The sequence below is a fragment of the Triturus cristatus genome, chromosome 9 (assembly GCF_964204655.1).
Source record: "Triturus cristatus chromosome 9, aTriCri1.1, whole genome shotgun sequence".
In the NCBI taxonomy this organism is placed as follows: domain Eukaryota; kingdom Metazoa; phylum Chordata; class Amphibia; order Caudata; family Salamandridae; genus Triturus; species Triturus cristatus.
In genome coordinates, this window is record NC_140592.1 from 756,397,705 (window position 1) to 756,407,630 (window position 9,926).

Genomic DNA, 9,926 nt, shown 5'->3' on the forward strand with positions numbered 1-9,926 from the left:
AGAATGCGTGGTCTTTTCTTTATTTTTGACGGATTATGCATCCCAAAGAAATGCATTTTATAAGCCAAAGCTGCTTTAAATGCTTTTGATGCCATGATCTGAAGGGTGAATAGGAGAGGGGCAAAGTACGTATGTCAGGCAAATAAAGTAAAACATTGCAGTTTTAGAATCCCCACTACTGTGTTAGAAGAGGTAGAGCAGAAAATATGAATAAAACATTGTGTTAACGTCTGAGTGAAGTTGATGCTCTACATACTAAATGCAGTGAGAGTCACTGAATTCAGAAGGAGAAGCAATCCAGGTCCACATGATAAGAGTATGACAGCTGGCATTGCCCCTTTTCTAGTCCCTCCAAGCCAGCACCTTTCTTCCAATCCTGGTTGGAAGTGGTAAGGGAAGACCCGACGCCATGGGTAACTTGCCCTAACCATTGGAGATCATCAGCACTCAGAACTGCTCTCAAACAGATCTACTACCATCCCCGCTATGTGTCACCCTGAGAGGACCATAGTAAGCCATCCTGCTCTGGTGGCACATCCACCCTCTTCAGACCTACACAGGGGACTAATGCCAATGCTTGTAGGGCAGGGATATATTTTTTAATCTTGGCAAGAAGGATAAGCAAAATTGCGTATGCCATAAGGGCAGAGGAAGAGTTAGCTACCTAGCAGTCCTGAAGATTGTCCCATCTGTGTCCCCGTATCAAGGTGCAAAGTTCAGTCATCCACAGTCTATTCCTCTTTCACAGATCTTAGCGGCTCATCTCTCATGCAGGCCCAGATAATGCTATATCTACAAAGATTGGCCTTTTCGTAGTGCCATCTCTTGCTCTGATGCTTAATTGAGGCTGCCTTATGTGACATACAGACTTGCACTGTGGTGCAGAGGTGAGGGTGCGCTATCTAGTATACGATTTGTACTGGAGGCGTCAACACATTTCTGTTTGCTGGCACCACCTTCAAGTATACATTAGTTTATGATGCAAAGCCTGAAGTGGCTGTCTAAGTAGATGAGGCTTTGTGTCAAAACTATGCATGTCCTAGTAGGGCCTCCTTCAAGCAAAGCATTTTTTGCGCTGTGAAAACATCACCTTTTCAGTCCAAAACACCTTTTGTGCTGGAGAGTAAATAGTGTGCACTAATTTGCATCACACTAGAGCTGACGCAAAGCCTTAGTAAATCTGAACCAGAATGTAGTTGGCATGCCTGGACAATAGGAATCAGGATAACATTATGGAAAGGATACATTCGGTCGGTCTCCCTCCCCCTCCCTCCAGCAAAAGAGGAATAGCCTCCATTAAGTCACTCTTTAAAATGCTCTTATGAAGAAGTGTTTGAGGAAAACTGCAGTAGCTACCATATCCTTAGGGCTCTTCGTTTGTCAAAACAAAGGCATTTTGGAATTATAAAAGGCCTAAAACTTGGTAACTACTCAGGATTCCGCAGCACCATCCTAAGGATTTAAGGGTCCCCGGGCAAGACATATTTTGGGGTTCCCTCTTCTGTAGAACCGCAAAATGTATTACTCATTTTCTGCTTCGTCTAGCCCAATTGATGCCATACAATACTGAACTATAGTTAAACTTTCATTAACATGGTTGCACAAAAACAGTTGCAATATGTCTTGCCCAGTGGACAGAGGTGAAATAGAGTGAAAGTGTGCTTTCCCATGAGGCCCCTTGGAAGGTGGGAGCCCGGGGCAATTGACCATTTTGCCCATGCCTTAAAACGTCTCTGGTGTTCTCTGCTCTTTTTTTTTTTTTTTTTTTTTTAAACCGTTTATTGCAGTCTGTAAAAACTTACAGGTATGGGCCTACAACCACCCGGCCGGCCGCTAGAGTAACAAAAGCATATTGCATACATACAGTAAGAGTCTCTTGGCAGTGCAGAGTAGCGAAACAGGAGATAGCAAAGTTGCAGGCCACATAGCTCCATGCCCACAGTACGGTTCCCTTTTCTCAAAACAAAACAACACGAAAAACCCACACCCGCAAGGCAACCCGCGATCCAAATGACAGCATGTGCTCCATAAGTGGGGGATCCAAACCAGCAGCAGAACTCTGACGAGGGGAATGGGAGTAGATCAGGGACTGGGGGACCGCGTGCCCACGGCCGAGGGAGGGGGGCCATCTAGGGAGACGGAGCAGGCGAGGCAGCCGGTAGCAGTGGCGGCTCACAAATACCCCCGCGGTAAGCGTTCCAGGGGCCCCAGATTTTCACCCACGCCCCAGGCTTACCCCTCGCCACATACACCACCTTTTCACGAAACATACACCAATCCATATGTTCTTTCCAAGCCAACACCGCAGGGGGCCTCTGGGATCCCCACAATTGAGCAATATCACGCTTAGCTATCATGTATCCCAGAGTCACCCACCGCGTCTGCGGGACCGAATAGTCATTTGGTTCCCACACATTCAGCAGGCATCTCCTCGCTTCAGGCAACAGCGCGACACGCGTAACCACACGCAGGACCTCATGCACACCACGCCAGAATCGCTCCACCTTTGGGCACTCCCACAGTATATGCATGAAAGTTGCCAACGCACCACAGCCACGCTTACACAGTCCGTCACCAGCAAAGCCCATACGTAGAAGCCTTGGCCCCGTCACGTAAACCCGGTGAAGGATCTTAAGCTGGACAAAACGAAGGCGAGCCGGGATGGCCACCTCTTTTGGAGAGGCCACCGCGGAAATCCAATCCTCGTCGTCCAGCTCTAGCCCGTCGGCGACCCAGGCCTCGCGGAGACTAGTCAGCAGGCACGATCTGTCGTTGATCAGTTTTTTATATACGAGGGAGATCGTGCTGTCTGGGACATGGCCATCCAGCACTCTGTCCTCCAGGGGGGAAGACTCCGGAATGGACGCGACATCCGGGAAGACGGAGCCCAGCGCATGGCGGACTTGTAGGTACCGAAAGTACTCACTGCCCTGCAGCTGAAACTCCGCCTGCAGCGCCGCAAAAGTCTTGAATCCCCCCCTCGTCCAGAGATCTCCCACCGTGCTGATTCCGATCGTGTCCCACTTCTCAAAGCCCTTCGACGTCCTCTCTGCTCTTTTTTGCATAATTTATGCAACACTCTAAACTTGAAAGGCTTTCTTTTAACATATACTGGTTGCTCCCCTGTGTTTGGACAAAGCAATGCATCTGCCCAGCACTAATAAGAGCAAAACACATCAGCAGTTGCTTTTATGCGTTCTGATTTAGCTTGGATGGTATTTTAGCGATCCAAAGCTGTAATACTGTGCCTGGAATGTTGAAAGGCTTTTTGTCATTTTTCAGCTCAGAGTGGATGGCACTGTGCTAATTCTATGCTTAAAAACGTTGCTAGGAAAACGGATATTTGAGGTGAGCAGATATGGTGTCATTGGTGTTGTAGAGTGTTCAATATAAATGAGCTGCTTTCAGCCTGAAACTTGAGAGCTACCTAGGATTCCCTGCTCCTTTTTGCACAACTAGCAGGGATGTGCCACAGCTTTACACTCTATGCACAGCATGTAACCTGGAACTGCATGTACTGCAAACACAAAAATGCTATTTATCTGTAAAACTTGGGTTGCGCTATTAATGTTACAGCTTCACATGGGCCCGCCCACCTTTGCTGGGAGGTTCTCGAAGAAAGTGGCTTTGTTTTTTAACTTTAATCACAGTATTCTCCGTGCCAATTGTGCGTACACTGTCTTCCCAAGGAGAACTTTCCTAATCTAAAGTTGTCTGTGTCCTTGTGGTTTTCAGAGAAGCGATTATTGGTCATTTGCCACATAGAAACCAAACGCATTACTCTAGGTTTCGTCTGGTACGATTTAAGACCTACATCAAACCTACCATCCCCCCCCCCCCTCACCCATGGCAAACTCTACCTGACACTAGCGGGGGGATGCCCTAGCTGCAGACAGGCTGCTGCTGACCTACTTCATATGCTAGAGACCTGCCCGGTAGTGGTGGACTACAGGACTAAGGTGATACCCCAGTTGAGAGTGGAATGCTACTTGAAACACTGTGTACGAAGTCTTCACCCAATTTACAAAAAAAGGGAAAATACAGAGCCAGTTTGCATCATCGATGTTGCTGCTGGCAAAACGCAGAATCATGATCCACTGGACACAGCCTTGTGGTTCTTCTATAGAACGGTGGTTTGGAGATGGCCGGGAATGGCTGCTGGCCGAGCAGATATGGATCACCATGGTAGGAATGGGCAAAAGGGTCCAAGAGGATATTGAAGACTGGTGCACAACGGCTAACACCCAATTGGAGAATGATCCTAACCGCCCAGCACTAGCCCCCTGAGTGCAGTGTCCCATCCTCTGGACTGAGCAGCCTACCGGAGGTGTATGTGGGAGGGATTCTAGTCGGTACTTTCTAGAGCAGGGCACCCTTTAAATTGAAAAGATTTGTGATGTATCGCAAGTATGTTGCACTGTCCTGGGGATCTTTAGATGAGAGCACTGTCATTGTTGTTTTGATGTTACACAAAATGAATAAATAAATATTAACAAAAAGGCATTACTGCATAAAACGACTAGGGTGCATACCTTATTAATCTACTTCAGCCACAATTCGAGTGTGATGGGAAGGTAGAAGGTTTCTTTTTCTTTGATCCATACAGAACATCAAAGAAAACATTGCGCAAAGGCTTAGCTACATGAAAGAGTGCTGTCTTTTCAAGATGTATTCTATGATCAGATTTTTGTCTCAACATGGTATGCAGAATTTAATTGAACGAAAGAACGATTTTGTATCTGGACTTCCTTTCTATTAAAAAAGAGCTGCACTCTAGAAGAGAGTTCTTGTTCCTACACTGCAGTTATTAGGGTGCTATGCAGAAAAAACATCAATTAAAGTACATTAAGCAGATACTCTTAGATGGGAGACTTCGAATACGCAGTAAGGTTCTGTGCAGCCCTATGAAAACAGCACATCCGGGCAGAGAAATGTTATACTTAAGTCGGGCTATCTCTAATCATCTTTATTGTGTGTCTGAAAAGAAACACAATCCGCTAATGAATAAAAAGCATTTTTCTTGAAGAAGGACAAAGAAAGCATGGGATCTAATGGTCAGATTTACTCCATGGTTTGCGCCAGAGCAAAGTCATGTAATGTGAGCAAAGTACCACAAACTCTTGTACTCTGTAAGGATTGTGGTGTTTTATATTGGGGTGCAACCTTACAGTTTAATACACCAAAAAAATGTCTTGGGCCCTTTCAGGCGCATTTGTAAACCCTTTAGCTCAACCCTGGGAAGGTGTTGCTTCGAGCAGCAAGTCTTAAACAAAGGAAGTATTGTAAACCATTTAGAAACACCAAACAACGAAATACGTACGTGTCACAACACGAAAAAAAAACGCCATGAATTTATAAAAATAGATTATATTTTTATGAATTTTTAGAGACCAACCTGAGCAAAATCCACCAGAATGTTCTAGAGATGTAGATTTTGGAGTAAAATATAAATCTCAGCTTTTTAGTTCAAATCACAAACAAGCATTGTTAACTGTAAAGTTTTAAAACTTTTGAAAAGTTTTAGAGTTGTGTTTGGCTACTCTGGCCTGAGTGGGGTCACAAATTCTGGCTTGGAGAAGGTCAGGGGTTCCACAAAGGAGTATTTTGGACAGTTACCTGGCCACCAAAGCAGTCTCAAGTCCAGTTCCACTCTCTACATCAAATCCACCATAGACTTTAATAGAGTGGTCCTGATGCTGGGAATGCTGGATTAGTGTCCTAGGTTGCCCAGCGGCAGTCCGTGGCAATTCCAAGAATGGGTGGGCTACTTCAACTTTGATGGCCCTGGTGCTGGTTCCAGGTGTTCAGCCGACTAATCCTTGGAGTCACTTCTGTGGTCTGGGGATTAAGAGCAACTTTTCCATGAGCCAGGAGCCACAGATACAATCCTCTGTTTTCTATTCCACGTGCGACAGGTGTAGTCCAGCAGTCAGTGCAGCCTCTCTTGCCAGAACCAGGGGTCAGCAGGGCAGTCCTTCTTCGGTCTTTTCTCCAGTTCTGTTGCAATCTGAGGTTCAGGGTGCCATATTTATGACCAGAAAAGGCCTTTGTGGGGGATGATGCGGTCACTAGCTAATGGGCTATTTTGATCCCTCCTGTCCTGTGATGACCACTGGCTGTGTGGCATCTAGCAATCTCAGAGTGCACTATTCTGCCCACTTTCAAGATATCCGAACCCGTCCTTGGATGGTAGGAGCTTTGTAGCCCACCCTAGAGGTGTGACTAATTGTGGGCTACAGGCCCACAGGAAAAATAGTTTGGCCCTTAGTTTGCCATCTCTGTTCCCGCCACCAGCCTGTCTAACTGAACAAAGGGGCAAGCCTTCAGGAGTGTGATTGCCATTGCCCACAAAAGGCTGCTATGCATTTGAAGCTTGCCCCCTGGGCCAATACCCTGAGTTGCTTTCTGCAAGAGGGAGTTAACACCTCTCCCTGTAGCAGGCTTTTATTGTTCCTGAGCCTGGGAGTTGTTCTCACTTCTTTCCAGGACAGCAGAAAGCTCTCTGGTGGCCAGCAACTGTGTGAGGATACTGGACAAACTGGGCAATAGTGTGGCAACTTTCTAAAAGTTGCCCTTCCTTAAAAGCGATGGAAAATTTGACTTGAGCATCAAGTTGGGTTTAATGGCACTATTCATTTGATACCTTGCAGTACCCATTGTAGTAGCCCCATTCAGAAGATAGACAGAGAGCAGTCTGTTATCCAATGGGGTACTCACTTTTCAACAGACAGCAAAAACAACAATTTGGAAGTTTTGATGTTAGGACATATTAAAAGTATATGTCCTACTAAATAATAGATAGCTCCCTGCATTGGGGATCCATACGCCTTCCTTAGGAGGTACTATTTATATATTTTAAGGGAAGTGGGAGCTTTGCCATTGTTTTGAATGACAAAGTCGAACTACCAGTTTAAAACTGCAGTAGCAAGCTGGAAGCCTATTTGTACTTTGTCACACACAGGGTGGCACAACTAGCGCTAGAGCCCTGGGGGACACTCTGTCTTGCATGCCCTGGGTACACTTGGTACCATATACTTGGGACATATAAGTAAGCCAGCAAAAGCCATTTGGGGTAGCCAATTCAACATATAGGTTGTAAGGAGTTAGAACACTGGCATTGCCGTCTGGTTAGCAGGCCTCAGTGCTTTCTCAGAGTCGATCAACCAGCAGCATCAGTCCAAACCGTTGGGCATGATCATGTAAAAAGAGGCATTTTCCTACATGCCCCCCCCCACCTCCAGATGAAAGGTGATGGGCAACTAACCCTTATCCTGGTAGTATTCATCAGCTAAGTGGAAGAACCTAGAAAGGCCATATGCACCAGCATGGCCAGTCCCAGGTCTGTGTTACACTTTAAAGTCCATACCCTGTAGGGAAAAGGATCACCTCAACAGTTTGGGGTTCTCGCCTCTCATCTGCATCAACCACCTGAGAGGTCTGTGGCCAGTTTGATCTCTGAAGTGAGTCCCAAACAGGTAGGATCTCCGCTTCTTCAGGTACCAAATCACAACAAAGGCTTCCCTCTCAATTGTACTCCAACACTGCTCTCTGTGGAGGAGCTGCTGGAGCAGAATTTTCTGTTGAAAATCTATTGGGTTTTTAAGCTCTGGTTTGTCTATTTGTCAAAAATAAAAATATTAATTCATAATTACTAATTATTTGTTTTGTGTAAATGTTCTGACTAACCAATACGAATTAACAAGAAAAAACGACACGTGGGAATGCGTTCGTATTGCTTATTAATAATGTGCATGTTTTATTAAATAAACGTTGCTGAGTGCTGTTTGTTTTAAAGCACAAAATGCTTTTGAATTGTCGTGTGCTAATGCTTTTCTGTGTTGCAAAGGCTAGATAATTACATACACATAAGGGTATTAGTGGGGTTAACACTGTTTAGTCACTATGCTGTGGTAACGTTGTTTTTGTCTCTTTTAATTAAGATGGTACGTTTTGGCCTAGTATAAAATGGCTGCCGTTTGCAGCCTGGGCTCGAGTGAATGATTTGTGATGAGAAGGCCTTGCTGAACATGGTCGAGAGTCATCTGACCACAGTCTTCGCCTGGTTTGAAAGTTTTCCGTGAGGACAGCAGCTCTGGGCGAACATCCAAGTACATCTGAGTAACCTTGGAGGACAAAGGAGCCATAATGAATGAACTCTGAGATCATAATGCTGGTTCTGAGGAAATATGAACATGAGGAGATACATTCGAAAGTTTAGTTCCGTCTTCCGTCTTTTTATTTTTGTGATTTTTCTGAGCGGAGATTTTCCAAATGTAGCGATGCTACATCCTTTCCTGCTCGCTCTGCTCGGCGGTTCAGCGGATATCTAAAACATTTTATGTTGCTTTCTTTTGTTAAAATTATTATAAATATTGTTAGCCTAGAGAGGGTTTTTGCCACTTTGCCATTTTCTTCCCAAACCTGCGTTGGTGAGGATCTATGCTGTGAGGACGGCGACTCGGGAGACTTCTACTGAGAGACCTGTCGTGACCCATTCTGACATTTAGCTAGAATAGGTAATTATGAGAAAAATGATTTACTCTGATTGATTTTCATTGACTAATTTTAGATAAAGTACCATAATTTTAAATACAGTGTTGGTGGTTATTTCTTGTCAATTATTGAGTACTCTATTTTTGATTATTGTTGTATAGATTGTTTAGATCATGACTCAGGACAGTTACAATTAGGTCTTATCGACCTCAGTGTAGATGCAGGGTGTTTAGGAGTTTTTCTTTCCACAGGTTCAGTACTGATAGAGTATTCGAGCGTATGTTAGTAAAATGGGCCCAAGCGTATGATGAGTGTATGTGCGCGTATCTGTGAAATTACTCTATCCGTGGAAGTAGGGAGAATTTGTACACCCCGATCTGCACCAATTTCCTGGTAGCAGAATGTGATGGTTATTGATGATTGTCTTGATCTGATTAGATTGCTTGTACATTGGCTTATTGATTATTGATTGATGTTGGTATATGCACTAATACTATATGTTGGAGTCGTCGTGTTGAGTTATATGTAGTGCTTCTGGAACTTGGGAGCTAGTAGCAGTTCCGTAGTAGGGCAGAGGGAAGTATATACTGCTCTCGGGAAAGACGGGATTCTTGGTCCTGTATGTATGCAGTAAAAACGTGTGACAATTGAAGTTGCGCGTCACATTGTCTGGGTTCGGAATCAGTGACATTGTCGTATGTTACTATTAGAATATATTTCTGGTATAAAAGGAGTGCGAATGGTAGCGAAGGTTATCTGTGAAACTCTGGTCTTAAGTCCCAGGGATCCGTAAGGTTTACCGTTAAAGCTTATTGCGGTAGAAGTAATAGGTATTCTCTGAGCTTGTTTGAAGGACTGGGCAGAGGTAAGCTGCTTGGTTAACGTGTGTTATAATTCTGTAGGGGGACAGATTGTTCGCTGTTCTCGGGAAGCAGGATTCTGTGTGTATGTACTATATTTTTCTTGTATGAATGTGCGTGAATGTATGAGCATTTAGTTGATTGTAAAACTCTTTGGATAAGTCCTAGAGGAAGCAGTTAATGAATGCATGTTAGAAGGGCAGAGTAGAGGGATGTGCTACTGTGTCAACGAGAGTATTAATTCCGTACTGAAACTGAAGTGAGTGAAAGACGGGATTCTTGTGAAATAGATTTTTTCTTTATTATTCTATGGTTAGCGAAGCAGACAATGGAGATGATTATATGTTGTAACTAATAGATTTTGTAGGAATTTGACACGAAGTCTACTGAGAAATTTTGTAAAGGAGGGGTAGACGAGTGACAGGAGACAGAAGCGACTGCAGCGACTGCTGACGTCAAACAGACCGCGCTCTGATTGGATATTGGATCAGAATAGTGTTCGCGCTGGGATTGGTGCGTTGGTGTGAGCCGCGCAAGGATTGGAAGAGGTATTCTAGTGACGTAGACGCTCCA

The 9,926-nt window shown here is 44.6% G+C and overlaps 1 long non-coding RNA gene across 1 annotated transcript in view; it reads left to right on the forward strand.

Annotated features, from left to right (window-relative positions):
• The window catches only part of LOC146798775 (uncharacterized), a 76,828-nt gene extending 68,239 nt beyond the window's left edge, over nt 1-8,589 (forward strand). The window contains exon 3 of the long non-coding RNA XR_014968765.1: nt 7,941-8,589. This is a non-coding gene — a long non-coding RNA (uncharacterized LOC146798775). The remainder of the gene's footprint in view (nt 1-7,940) is intronic.
• The last annotated feature ends 1,337 nt before the right edge of the window (nt 8,590-9,926 follow it).